Below are 15,362 nucleotides of genomic sequence, written 5' to 3' on the forward strand. Positions count from 1 at the left end.
ATATTTTGGGGCGTGTCTCGCTCGGACCTAACTCAATATTCTGTTGGCCTAATGAAGGTCGCAAGGTGGCTCCAGTGACAATAGAAGTTGGCCAAAGTCACAAAGGTTGCCGGCCATAAATCAATGATGTTCGACCTGAAAAGGACACTGATTACTCGACCTTTGAAACGAACGAGGGCCGGAGTTCAAGTTATGTCAGCTAATATTCAACAATCGACCCATTGAACCCAATGGATGATCGGTTTCTCCCTTATTTGTCAATGGCAAATTGTGAAGTTCGAATTTCTTACCTGCCGGGGCTTTTGAGAAAGCATTTTGAGTGCCTCCATTTAAGTCGATTAGTGAAATTGTTTGTTGCCCTTTGGCATCTGACTGACTTTGTGGATGTGTCTGTCTGCATCAGATGGCAACGCGAATCAATTGAGCCAAACTTCGGCGATGCCAAAGTTCAAAAAGTGCCACTCAAAGTGGATACCCTGACCCCCGCCCTTTGGGCCCCCCGGCTATTCAGCGTTGCCAAAATATTTGCAGTCTCCTGACTTTTGCCAGCTTGTGTGCAGAATGAAGATTGACAGCTTAATGTATTTTCGCGCTTATAAGATCTCAAAGACGGCCGCTGAGCATTCGCTCGGCTTTTGTTGACTAATTTCCCGTCGCAGGCACGCAAATTTCGCATTTCTCGGCCTTAAGTGCAACAATTAGCAAATTAAATAACAACTTTCGCAGCTCGCACTCTCTAAACTTTCTGTGCCGCCGCTGACATTGAAAGTCAATTAAGAAAGGTTGCTCTTGTCCAAGGGCCAAATGGTTTCCGAAAAGAATTCCTGAAAGAAAAAGCTATGAAATGCTCGATTTTATTTCGATCTTGTTCGAAAAAAAGTAGCAACTTCACTCTAGTAGTTTTTTCCACTCATTTCAAAGTCTTCTGAAATCGATTGGCATTATTTAATTCCACAGCTGGCTAAACTTTTCCATGACAACTTCTATTACCCTTCTTCTAAAGTGACAAATCAAATCGACTGATATAATTTTTAATTGAGCATAGTTAAGGCCTTTCGTTCCATTGATTTACGAATGTCGCAGGGCTGTCGTCAGCCCAACGGTTGCAATAAATTTCAAGTAAGTCAATTGGGGAATTCAGCGGCGGTCAGTCGATTGCGAAATTGATTTAATTTCAGGATGTTCTGGAATCGTTTTTATGACCACGCCGCAGAAGCATGATTTAAAAGTTCAACACGAGCTTAAACCCCAGTCACGCATGTCAAATGATGTTTATATTTCTTGGCTTTACGATGTGAGAAACTTTGAGGTCCAATAAAAGTGGCGCAAGAGTGAAATCACTGGAGTTTTTGTTTACATTACTTTGACTACAGACTAGACTGCCAGGGGATACCCTTTTCATGTGGATTAGATTAAATACTAATTTATGGAATTTTAAGGGGAATTATTTAAGCTGTTAAACCAGTTCTAAGAAACTATATAAAAATCAGATTAAAATATTTTAACAAAAATAGTTTCAATTTATTCCACAGCCATATCTTTAGTGCGTCACTACTAATATTGAAGACTAACTTAAGCTGTTTGCACAGTACAGTGTGTATGCCATATATACCAATTTTATAAAAGCCTTCATTAGCAAATTGATAACTATTCACACATAGTATACCATGACTTCACGCTATCTAGTGGGTTATTAAAGAGCAGTGTGGGTATGATGTTTTCAGCAAATTCTCTGATTAGCCCCATAGATTGTGCCAAGTGAAATTATAGTCCAAGTTAAAAATAGGTGAAATATTTGTGCTGCAAATAGCCAGCAAAGTGTGATTGACGTATGGGCACTTACTAAACGCCAATATTGCTTTGAGAACATGACATGTCTGACAGTTTTAAACATTTTAAATTACAAATTTTCCATTCCGTCAACAAGTTGCAAGGTAACAGGCTGACAATCAGTAATTATGAGGAAGAAAACAATTTTTAACACCTACGATAGTTTTAAGGTAATTTAAAATATTTGAAAATAGGTTGCTCACTTAGTTCGGTACCCTGTTTTATGAATATTCCAAACATAAAGTTCATGTTCCTATATTCTATAAAGTGACTTTATTTATGTACTGTTCCCATGAACAAACTTATATAAAATTCAGTCAGAGACAGGGAAAACTATTATTAAATTTAATCTATGCAGTGACATCATAGAGAGCAAAATATAATTTTATTAGGTAAGGCAAGCAAAACCACCCATCTGAAAATTAATAAAAAATGTTCTAAGCCACAATGCAAATAAGAAACAATCAAACCCAGGGCCACGTCGTCCTTCCATCTTACCGAGTAACTTATAGCCTTTTTGCGAAAGCAAAGCACCCATATTTCCATAAGCCCAAATCACCCTGCTCAAAAAACCCAAGAAAACAAAATAGCCATAAAAACGAAACCAAGTCAAAAGGCCGGCGGAACAAGGAGAGTCGGGGCCCAGATGACTGGAGGTGTTAATGGCCTTAATAGCCAAACGTGATGAGCGTCAAGTGGACAAACAAGCCGCACAGTGTGAGCCGGTCAAATAATACCAGCTCGAAGAGCCTCAAAAAAAAACAGCCCCTCATCGATATTTACTGGCGATCGAGGAAAGCGGGGGGTTGAGGGGCCAAAGGATGCTGGCACGTGGCTAAAAGGAACTTAATACCTCAAGGCGATCTCCGCCGAGGATGCTGCCCAGCAAAGGATTGAATTACTGGGCCGGCAGGTCAGTGGTGGGATAATGTCCCGTCGTACTTTGACCTCAGCACGAACAAGTTTCGAACCCTCGGCCCTTGCCAAAAAAAACTGGGTTAGTGGCACAAAACTATTGAGATTTTGTTGCAAAGGCCTCCTTTGTCTATCGATCATTGTGGCTCTTATTCTTCTTTAGTTTTGCACCGACACATTATTGATTACAAATCCAATTATGCACTTTTCGTACATCCATCATACGCCGCGTTGGCCAGCGAAAATTGTATGCACACAAGGTTGGCTGATTGATTGCCCACCGGCCAAAAAGGCAGCTGCATTCTGACCTTAAAAGCATTTAAAATGCAATTATAGCCCGGCGCCAAATTCAATTGATGTGTAGCCACTCATTTACATATTACATTAACCTCTGCTGCTGGGAAATTGCATTTATTTCAGCTCGCTTAATTTGCTTTTATAAAAAAAAATCAGCAAAATAAGAAATATGTGTACAAACTTTGCGGGGTAAACAGCGAAAGCTGTCCGACTATTTGCCTCACTTCCCAAAGAGGAAATCAGGGGTTAAGTGTGCAGTTCATTAAACTCGTGCAAATAATTAATATGCAAATAGCGTTCATAATATATGCACTTTAAAAATCTTGCAAATATCACGCCAAGAATTGCACTCTCTTTCCAGTTTATTTACTGGAACCTCCGGTGCATTGGCTTTTGGGAATTTCGGGTTGAAGGGCGCTCACTTGAGTTCGGATATGATTTTCTTTTCTTTCCACTGGTTTTCCTCTCCACGGGCTTGTTATTGTCTGGCGACAATGGACGGCGGGTTCAAGGTGCACATGCCAATGAAAAAGCCTTTGGAGAGTAATATTCACCGACATATGGGGCTTTTCCTCGGAGATAATGTACCAAAATGATTGGCAGTCGAAGTAAAGTGCGGAAAAATTCAATGGAAATTGATTAAACATTCAGTTTGCCTGTTTACTGCTTTACTACATCTCCGTAATCATCTTATTTACCATAAATAACCATTAACGGATGTAAACACTTGCAGTTAGAAGTACTAATTTGTGGTTACCACTTTAACCAAGACCCTCTAGAAAAATCAACATTTACCCTGGCTCAACACTCCAAAAAGTCTGCGTACAGTTGCTGGCAAAGGTGTTAAACTTCAAGGTGATGTTGGCTACTAGGCTAATGCCCACTCATAAATCCAGCAAAACAAAAATCCCAACTAAAACCCAACCCAACCCGAACTCAGCCACGCGTCAAAGTTTGCCTTATTGATGAAAATTCGCGCAAAATAATTAAATAGGCTATGAGTTGTATACTCCGACATGTGATTATTGTGACCGCAGCTATATAACCAATATTGGCGAAAAATATTAATAAAGGCCAAGAAAACAGGCAGCGGTGCTATAAAAATGTTTGCTCAGCCATTTAACAGGGCAACATTTTTTTATTGTCGTCACTACGCATGTTGCCACATTTTGAGCTACTCTCTCTGTGGGCTTTCGGTGTGAGAAATATGGCAGTATTTTGTATTGTTTAGATTGTGTCCAAAAATAGAATGCGTCAATTAAATGTGTAAATAGCTTTTTACGCCACCCCCACACTGATTTAATTGTAGGAACACGAGATAGGCTCGATTTCTCGAGTTTTATCAGGCATCTGGGCTACTATATGCCCTGTAAAGTGATAAATAAGAAACATTTTCCCTCAAACATCGCCACCAGAAACACTTTTTCTTTGATTGACGGTGCTGCCCTTGGAATAAAATGCGTATCCGCACTGTTGCGCGCACAAACATCTCATTTTTATTGCTTAGCTGCGGTGCCGGCCAATTGATTTGTCCCCCTGGCATTTTCCATTTTGCATATCCTGCAATAGGGGATATCCTGATATCCTGAAAAGTGAGTGGCTTTCGGCCTTGAGCCATTTGCATTTTGTTTGCCTTTGGTCGACACTTGAAAATGCTGGCGGTATTTTCAGATGAGCTTTTCTGTGGCCAATTCGAATGTCAAAAGGTGAGCCCACATCCCGACCAAAAGTGACATTTGCACTGGCCATCCGATAAGCTAATGCCATTTCAAAATCACAAATGTGCACAATTTCATATTTGATTAGTCCGGTTCGCTGGGGCGGCAAACCTGATTTACGGGCCACTTTTAATATGACAATTTCCCCGGCGAAAAGCCAATCAAGAGGAGCGACCAACAATGGCTGCCGCCGACATCGCATCAGCTGGAAACTGGGAAAGGGCTGACATGAAGCCGCAGGACTCGGTGATGCGATTATAGGGGGTCTGGGTCTGGGTCTGGGAAATGGGAACTGGGAATCGGGGACTGGGGATTGGGAAAGCTTTCAACTTTCGCCTTGGCCATCCTGACACTGCACAGTCGACTGACAACAAAGTTGTCCGGCACAGAGGAAAAATGTCACCAAATGTGGTAACCAGTTCAAATGGTTTACTTTGAGGTCAAGGTATTTGAGATACAAATTTCAAATTTTCGGTTGGGTATACATTTTTGGGAATTTTGTAGTCTTGCTTATACAAAGAAAATTCATGTATTTTGAAGTTATACAAATTTTACAAATGTATCGAACTTTTATAAACAAGCTAGGGCTGCTAAAAATTTTAAAAATATTAAGTAAGTTATACATGTTCTTTTTAAGTGAACAAATAAATTTTTTTAATGAAGTATATTTTTCAATAGTGCTTTAGTATGTCATAACCTATATATGAAAAATATTTTTCTTAGCTCTAAAAAATGTTCTCCAACCAAATATTTTTTTTATGATTTTTGATCAACATTGATTTTTTTTCAACAATATCTAAATTAAGAATTGGAAAAAATACATAAATTGAATAATAATTTGCGTAATTAAATTAAATTTTAGAAAGTAGTAAGAGTAGTTAAATAAAAATATTATAATTGGTTTTAAGTAGTAAACACTTAATTTTTTATCTTATGTTGCATAATATAATGATTTTTTGCTGTGTCACAATGTGTTTGTCTGGAGCCGTTGATGACAAATGCCAAGCTTCGGCCCGGGGACAAACAAAGAATGCAGCTCAATTGGGCATCAATCATGCGAAAAATTGATTAGTTCAACTTTTATCGCCCCGACCCAATCTGCTGCTCCTCGAAATATTTGTGCGCATTTGACACGCTCCATCGTTATTAACGATCCGGGGAAAGGGAAGGGGTATTCCGGAATATCGATGCAACTAGAGTGTTGGGTGTCAAAGCGAATCGAAAAAGCTGGGCTTTAAATTTCTGTGTCAATAAGTTGGATCTGGCATTCTGTCAACTTAAATCTATAGCATACACTTGAGCGCCCCTCGGCCAATTCACCGAAGACAGAAAAAAAAAGGCAGCCACTCAGTGCCATTTCCGCTGCGATTCCGATTCCGATTGAGTAGAAATGACAATTTTCATCACGCTCACGGCTGTTCGTTATATTTTTCGAAGCGGAAATGCACTTGAAAGTGCGCACGGATTTCCGGCTTACAACTATGGCTTAATGATTAAGAAGCTGGCGTGTTGAGCGGCGGAAACTGGATTTCCTATTGCATTGGCAAATGGATGCAATTAGGATGAGCATTTTCCCCTCGAGTTGGTTTTCTCTTACTTTACGGCTTTGTTTACATGGGGGTTAAGGAGCAGGAGCTGCAGGATGACAGGCTGCAGCCACTTGGCCATATAATTTATGGGCCCACAATCTGCGGTATCTGCAACCTCTGGCCAAAAATTACTCAGCACAGTGTGCGTTAAAGTTTTATGTGTCACTCATACGCCATGGTGCAATTTCCGATGCCATCCACAGGCAGCAGAGAACATTTTCGCAAAGTATTTTCTCATTTTTTACAATTTTCTGGGAAATATGTTTGGCAAAAGTCGACAGGGAATGCGCATATCAGGAAACCAACTTTTGCTTCGTTGTTGGCTTTTGTTAATTTAGTGGAAAATAGCTTTTTGGCATAGACAACTGAGCAGGAGGCATCTGTGAGATAAGTTCGGAGTGGTTTGTTTGGCTTGTGCCAGGCAACTGATTAAAATGTCACAACGCCGAATGAAGAGTGTTTATAATTACATTATTGTGGTGGGGCTAACAAAGTTACAACCATTCCGAAACCATGCTCAGGCCAAGTCTTACACGAATTAGCCTTAATTAACGCTAATGGGAGTAACTCTCACCGGTGTCTAGACTTGGAAATTGTTCTGTTCAGGTGTGTTTGCATATTACTCGGCTGGGATAAACACCTCGTTTATTTGTCTTGACAATAGCGGTGTGCGCAGTGATGATAAAGGTACAATATTAAACCATTAACCTAGGAAAAAAAAGGTAAGTAAGAAGGTATATCCCAAAAGCACGCCTAGAAAATACCTAAGAAATTTCTTGAAAATATAAGAAAGTAAGTAAGTAAGAAAGAAAATGAAAAGTCTATTGCCAACTACACTTCAGAGAAACTACTACAAAATAAGATCAGATTTATATTCATGGCAAACACGGCATATACAAATTAGTCATATATGGCAATTACAGATAAATATCAAAACGTGATCGCGAATGATATAAGATCGTTTCGGTTATAAAACCCGGAGTAATTGCCCATCGGCGGGATGACCTATTAGAAACCTTTACCCAGAAATGACTGAAATTAGGTACCTAGGCACACAATGCTCATCACTTTGCCTTCCCTGGCCTGTTATTATTTGTAGCACATTGTAAATTATAACACCCATACGCCGCGTGGTCCCTGCTATCTGTCATTGACAGTCAGCCCTCAGTAGAACGACCCCCGACGATTAGTTAGCACGTGCGGAGACGGTTTCTTAAACTCTGACGAGCGTTTTCCATGTGATTATGCAGTTGCCTGCGGCTCGTTGGAAGACCCGCCCACGTGTCCCGGCTTCCTCGCATTTTTTACGGGCTTTTAAAAAGCGCTACCCCCAAACACGTGAGTGGGAATAACACGCTTAGCGCCGTTGACGTACGTACTCGCAAATAAATTGCTTATATATGTACCTGCGTTTCGGCCGACACGGTAGGAAAATAAATATTTCAATAAAAAAACGCGCGCAAGGCAATGAAAATTAATGTGCATATTTTCATGACAGCCAACAATTTGCATATCAAGTGCCATCGGCAGTCGGCTAGTACTACATAAAAAGGAAAAATCTCCCAGCGAGTGCGTTCTCATTTTACACAAAATGAATTCAAAATGTTTTATTGTTTTTCATATGCATATGAATGCTGATTAAGATTCTTGGGCCTGGCGACAAACTTTTCCTTTTGGCCGGCAAACAAACTCTCTAATCGAGTTGTGAATGGAAAATAAATAGCGCATAAATTAAATATGATTGCGAGTGCTCATTTTTATGACCCAAACTGCTTCTCTTTTTGGGGCAGAGACCGTAAAAAGCCAAAAGGCAGGGAAAAACACAACAGTTTCCTGTGGAAACACAAAACAGTTAAAAACAAAAATAAGGCCCGCAGTCATGCAAAAATTGTATTGCCTTTGTGCTAAGTGGGGTGGCCGAGTTAGGGTTCCCAAAGAGCCCACTTTTCAGCGGGGAACTTTGTTTATTCGGCATCAGGCAAGAGCAACAAACAAGCCAAGTTGGCCATAACAAGGAGCTCTGGCTTTTGGCCGTAAAAAGGAACAGCCAGAGCTCACCGCATCCTGTCCAGATTTTAGTTTTGCATTTCTGTTGAATCATTTGCTGTTCTCTCGCTTGACGGAGCACAAACTCCGAAAATTCCTGCTCTGGCAGCACTCAAAAAATAATAAAAATATAGTACACTTTCGCCCCAAAGTGGCCACGTCCTCGAACAAAAACGAGACAAGCATTTTATTTAAGTAATTATGCATAGATAAAAAGTGAGTCCTGGGAAAACAAGACACGGAAATGTGTTTCACCTGACAGCTAGTGTGTGTGTGTGCAGGTGTTTATGGATGTGTGGGTAAGAGGTTTTTAAGTGTTTGTTTGTTGGCTCACAGAGCTGCAGCCTTGGCTGTTTTTAGCAGGACCTAATGGCGGAAAGGATACGCCATTATCTCACCTTTAAATAAGTGAGTTACGTTGGGTTGAAAAAAATTGACTTTCTTATTTACAAAAAATACTGTGGAGAAAGTGGATTAACACTATTAACCTTTATGTATAATATACAAATACTTAAAAGTATTTATAAGCCAGGATATTATGATATTAAAATGATACCTATATGATAACATATTTTCTACAAATAAATAGAATTTATAACAAATTATTTTTTAATTGAACCATTCGATTTGAAAATATTTTAAGGAACCTCTTGGAAAACTGTGCACTTAAAGTACAACTAAAAACCACTTAACTGCTCTTGTAACACAGCAAAGCATTTTCAAAGTCGCTTGATGGGGGGAAACCTTTTTATTTTAATAAAAAAATATAGTAGCCACTCAGTTGATAGTGCTTTATTTTTTATGAGCAAATAAAGCCGGCAGTGACCCCTGGGACTGCGGTGAAGCACGTATTCGCACAAATTCAGATTCAAACAGAGGGACCAGCTCCCACATGCCTGCATTTATTTGCCTTTTGTGCAGTGCAGCGTGGAAATGGTGGCCAAAAAGAAGAGTAAAAGCATTTACCACCGACAAAGTGTCTGTGTAATGCTGTTAGAAGCTGGCCTTTCACGCAGGAACCCCTCCTTCCCCTGGAAGCCCTTTCCCCGCCCTCCCTTTGAGTGACCCACCTTGCAGCTGTCACCTTCTGGCACTCGAAACCCCAACCCCCAGAAACCTTCAGAGTTTGCCCCCAACGCACTTGTTTCTGTTTTTCTGCTCAGTTTCTATTCTGCTGCCATCTTTGTGCAGGGACAAAAGCGTTTTGGTCGAGTGTGACAGTGGCATATTCTTGCCCTCGTCATCATCACCCTGAAATCGCCCGAGCTGGGATATTAGAAGGGAAAAGCGGAAAAGTGGAAAGCCAGAGGTCTGCCTGTAGGTATCCTTCGCCGGAATGCATGCGCTGCCACAAATGCCAGACGTGTCCAAGCTGAGCGCCCGGAATCCTTTCCTTTTCGGCTTTAAGGATAAGGCACATGGCTAAGTATAAGATGGCCATAATTCCCTCGCTTTAACACCTGCCATATAATTAAAGTTTGTTTATTTATTTATAATTTCCCAGCCTGTGGTTATGACAGCTTAGAAGTGGGTAAGTAAATTAAAGTAAGGTAAGGCATATCACAAAAATCTAAAGTTATATGCATGCTTTCATAGGGTTGATTCTAAATAACTAAACAGCCTCTACAATAAAATAAAACAATTATAAGACTGGGAAAAAAACGACTTAAAACATATAAAATAATATTTTAAAAAACCAAGCTCCTTGTGGTTCAATGTGGTTTCTTTAAAGAGTTTTCTCAATTATTGAGTGCTTTCAAAGTCAAGGAAAATTTTTTGAATATTTTTAGGAGATCGATTTAAAAAGAAAAGAATTATTTGCAAGTAGATGAGCCCTTGGCGACTATTTCCCTGCGTTTTCGCGAATCTTTGGCTATGCAAATCCCGCTGATGGACTGAGGACGACTCGCCTTGCGTGAGTAATAAACAATTTGTGCCGGCGAGGTCTAATGCAATTTCTTATGGCATTGGGCGGGTGTTTGGCGGGTTGTCATGAGCTTGCACATAATTGCATTTCATTGCGAGGCGAGTCGAGTTGAGTCGACTCGAGTCCCATTCCCAGCCTTGGGCAACTGTAGCTTGGGAGCTGCACCTCCCATACCATACCATACCATACCATACCATACCATCCCATCATATACCATGCCATCCCAGCCCCGTGCACTTAATCAAATTGAGCGCTTTGCTCCACTCCGACAAATGTCAGTGAACCTTGAGGAGCTGTTGGAGTGCTGGAGTGTTGGCCCTGCAATTATTTGCCACAGTTGTCCGCACAGTTGGCACAATCACAAGGTTCAAGAACAGCAGCTCGGCATGAACTTGGCGATTGTCAGGACATTCGCCTGAACTGAGCTGCGCTGCGCTGCGCCATAAAAAGGAAATGGAAAAGCCGAGGAAAAACAGAGGGAAAACCAACAGGACAACAGCACGTACCAAGTGCAAACTAGTTTAGTTTTGAAAATTGGATGCCCACCTGGGGACTGCACTCGCAGATCTTCGGCTAAGCTGCAGTTGCAGGTGCTCCGGATCCGGATCAGGCGTATATATGGTGTATATGTGGCGCACTATCCCCACCCGAAGTGCTCGTGTCCGCGCTGAAATTTACATTTCCTGTGCCGCTGGCCCAGACCATAAAGTAATTTGTTTAATTCCATTAGTGCGCCCGTCTACGTGCCCGGCATTAAAATACCGCACAGCGGCCAATGCCCGTGGGGTGGGGATTTTTTCAGTTTCTTCTCGTTCTTTTTTTTGCATTCGGCGGGTGGCGTCGAACACGGTACCCACCTCCCACTGACCGTGGACAGGGCCTGATCACGCAGTAGGCACGGGGCGCATTGAAAATTCGTGCCAATTAGAGGCGCCTTGTTTCTGGTCTACAGGCTCTGTGGGGCGTCGTGACATCGCCAGACGCCGGAGCGCTCAGTAAATCAAATGTTTTTGTTTCCTCGGACACTTTTTTCCAGCCCGGAGATTGTACACTCGAAGAAATGGGCAAGCATGTGAAAAATGAGTCACAATAAAATACTTTCTCTTTAATAGAAACAGGCAGTAATGACTTCTAAATCTAATTGACTTCAACATATTTCTTTTGATTGACATGAAATTTAATTAGGAAATTTAAAGATTGCTTTAGAAATAAAATGGCTTAGTTATTATAAGTCTCACAAAATATTAATCAAATTTAAAAATGCATATCCTTTACAAAATGTTAATTATACTTTTCTTTTTCAAGGAAGATATAATTTATTATTTTAAAATATTTAATTTAATACTATCATAAGAATTTTTTGTAGTCGTTTTAATACCAAAGGTTTCTAATTTCTAACATTTTACAACCAGTTTTGTATTTTCTTTCTGTGCTTTTATTGGATGTTGGCGGCCCAGCGTACATATACATCTAATGAATTTTTAATGCACTCTCGCCTTGCACTTTCCATCGCAGCGCACTGTGTTTGCTTAGTTGTCGCGTTCGATTGATGTTCGCCGAGGTGGCTGGCTTTCAGGGGTTAAGGGTTAGGGGTTATGTGGCTGTGGGGTCGCAGGGCCGCGGGGTTAAGCGGAGGGTCGCCGTGATAGGGTTGTTGTGTAAGCCAAAGTGACACAATTGGAATGCGCGTGGACATGTCGCAGGTGCTGCCAGGATTAGCATTGAAAAATAACTCTGCTGTCAGCACGGAAAAAAGGGATAAGCTGGCAGGAATTGATTGTATAGAAAGGATAACGTAAGGCCAACAAAAGGATGTAAGCCAATCATTTGTAATAAGTACAAATAACAAGCAGGTTGAGCAATATATGATGCAGCTTTACAGATGGTATTTTGAACGTAAGTAGCTTAGTAATACATCTGTGATGTCATTCAAAAACAAAATATAAAGAGGTAATATTCAAGGATATCATATTTATTATCATTGCCCCATCAGTTACTTAGTATATTCATTACATTCTGAACTTCCTTTCTTCACCCATAATATAAACGCATATCAGACATCACAACTTAATTGATGGCCAAGTTTAAGAACGGGTAGTTGGCAATTTGTTTCGCACGAAACATCTGATCTGTCCGAGCACTTTCATTAGCCATTCCCAGGCGACACATTAGCCGGCATTATTCATGTCCGATGACTGAGCGAAATCAACAGCCCGGCCTGTCTGAGTTATGGCCATAAATACATCTTGTGCGCCTGCTCCAAAGACCATAATAGGAAAGTCCTCCCTGGACTTTAGTTTTTGCGTGCCAGCTAATCGCAGGAAATTGTCGGGTTGGTTTCTTTATCCCTCATGCAGTGGCTCCATGTCTTAATTTCCGCATACGATGCCCCGGTTATATCATCCCAGTGGGTTAAACATACCCAGGTATAATATCAATAATAATACGTGCAGGTGGCCATACCCCGTTTTCTAAATGCGGATATGTCCCTGGTATCCTTAGTATCCCCAAGGCTACTCTTGGCTGGCCTGTGTGTGTTTGATAACTATAAAAATTGAATAAAACTGGGTGGAGTCCTGGCACACAAACATATATATATATAGTTATATGGTTCACCTGCATTCTTTTCCAGTTTGCTATTCACGCCTTCTGCTCCTGTGACTCGGGTATCGATTTTCCAGTTAAACCGCCGCCATTTTTAATGGCTTTCATTACTTGCGCTTGTCTTGTCCTGTCCCCTTTCTTTAACTCCACGCCCCCATTTCCGTTTCCGCTTTGGTTATCCCCCGTTTTGCCTTTTGCTGCGTGAGTTGATTGAGCAATAGCGCCTTCTATGTGCTTTTCGCGACCTTCATTCATCACCCAATTTAATTACGCGCCTCATAATAAAGTTAATAAATGTGTCACGTTCACATGCACCCACTAATGGAGTTTCGAAAGGGGCATCGGAGATGGGGAAATTACCGGACAAAGGCGAGTTAATAATGCATGCTGGCCATTTGGCCGTTTGGCTGCCAGGGAAGTAAAACTCAGACATTACGCATACGCCGCATGTAACGTTAAACCGCTAACGGGCCACAAAAGACCCGGATGGAACTCAGCAGCCATTGCCCCGTTCTCCAGCTGCACTGGGAAAAATATACATTACATGAATCACTTTTTATTGCACTCTGGCACTTTGCAGATTAAGTATCATAATTTTGTAAGACTATAATACCTTTATTTTATTATACTTCGAGGAACATTTTTTCACTAAACATTTTATTATTGTTTAGCATTAGTCACCTCTTCGTGCCTTCAATAAAAACCTCGGAACACTTCAAAATGTCAAGGAAGTGAAGTGAACTTCATGTTTACAAGTAAGGACAGTAAGAAATACAATACTTCTAAGGCCAAAGTGGTAATTAATTGCAAAACCAAGCAGTAAAGAGTTTCTCCCTGTGCACATATGTGGTACAAGATGTACCGATGTGTAAAGTATTTCCGGCTAGAACCGAGAGAGCCTAGGGCAAAAGGCAACCACGGAGAACCGTCGCTGAAATCTGACTATGAAACAGAGGGCATTCGTCATTAAATATTTACACTTTCATAAATGTGTGAGTGCATTCAGAGGTCCTTAAATATTTTATGGCCCAAACGCAACCGGTGAAGGTGAAGGCCCCAATACAAGGCGCACACGAAAGTGAAAAACGGGAAGGGAGAAGAGCCTCAAAAAAAGCCATACAAGCGTGAAAATCGCACCACCAACAACCAATGCAATGTTTGTCCAGGAGGCTTTGGGCCATCATCTTTGTGTTTCTTTTTCATATTTTTGGCTCGTTAAAAGGCAGGCCGAGATGAAAAAAAAGATACAAAGAAGTTCAGAGTCGTAATTGTTGCGAAGTGACAGTTTGACACAAAGCCAAAAGACTGAAGGCCCTCAAATTTGAGTTGGGGTTTCTGGATTTGGGTCTGAGTTATTATTCACAAGTTCATCTGGTTGACTTGTCCTTTTCTTTGTCTGCCTTCCCTGGACTTTTAAGTTATTTCAGGCAGAAGAATGTTTTAATGTAATTATGCGGAAAACAAAACAAACAAATGGGTATAATAAATATTTGTGAAATTATTCCCAATTCGATTTACCCATCAAATAGCCACTGATTTAATTGATGAATGGCCTTTCACCCACTTTGTAGATAATCTGGTTTACAGATAAATCATTTAATTGCCGGAATCCGAACAGCCATTGTGTTTTGTGGCTGATGTAATGGATATATTTGCATACCGCCCCCGTAAATGCGCAACTTTTAGGGCCATTAACTGCAGTTTTAATTACCACTATTCCGTCGGATGCAGGCTTATCACCTTCTCGGCTGGATGATTTCCCCCGTTTGCGATGTGTTCACTTTCTGCCATTAAATGGGACCGAGTAATGGGCCAATAAAAATACATGCGACAATTTTCGACTAATGTCAACCGTAAAAACGGGGCGGACGAAAGTAAACAGCAGCCGAGAAACAAACAGATGGGTGTATTTTCTCAGGCGCTAATTAAAATATACAAGCCAAGAAAAACAGCAGCCTCAATGCGTCAAATGTGGCGTATACGTAATGTACAATTAAAAGCAAACGTAGTAAAAATTAGGGAAAGGACTGTGTGTATCCAGGGGGAATTCCCCGTTTTCGCAGTTCGTGCATACGCCTAATTGAATGTAAGCAACATGGAGGCCAGTAAAAAAAGCCGTCTGGCTTTGCTGATCCTGGGATCCAGGATACCATCCTGGCAAATCAGTCGAATTACCCACAATGGCGCTATAAAATTGCAATGTCCTCATTTTTAGTTGGATGCCATGGCACGTAGCACGTTGATGTCTGCCGATGTTTGTTCGTCCTTTGGCCCACCGAAAAGGACAAACATAAAAGCACCGGAATGCGTAGAAGGCAGTAAGTTAAATTAAAATTTCATGGAGTCACTTTCATCTCATTGGCTCCTTCTGCTCTTTGGTAATCAAATCAGCGACAGTTTCGCGTTTGAAGGGAACGCCACGGAATCCGGGCGAAT

General features: G+C 41.0%; 1 long non-coding RNA gene across 1 annotated transcript in view; it reads right to left on the bottom strand.

Moving 5' to 3' along the window:
- The window catches only part of LOC119561205, a 32,106-nt gene that overhangs the window by 15,372 nt on the left and 1,372 nt on the right, over positions 1-15,362 (bottom strand). The window lies entirely within an intron of this gene.

Source organism: Drosophila subpulchrella, chromosome 3R, assembly GCF_014743375.2.
Source record: "Drosophila subpulchrella strain 33 F10 #4 breed RU33 chromosome 3R, RU_Dsub_v1.1 Primary Assembly, whole genome shotgun sequence".
NCBI classification, from domain to species: Eukaryota; Metazoa; Arthropoda; class Insecta; order Diptera; family Drosophilidae; genus Drosophila; species Drosophila subpulchrella.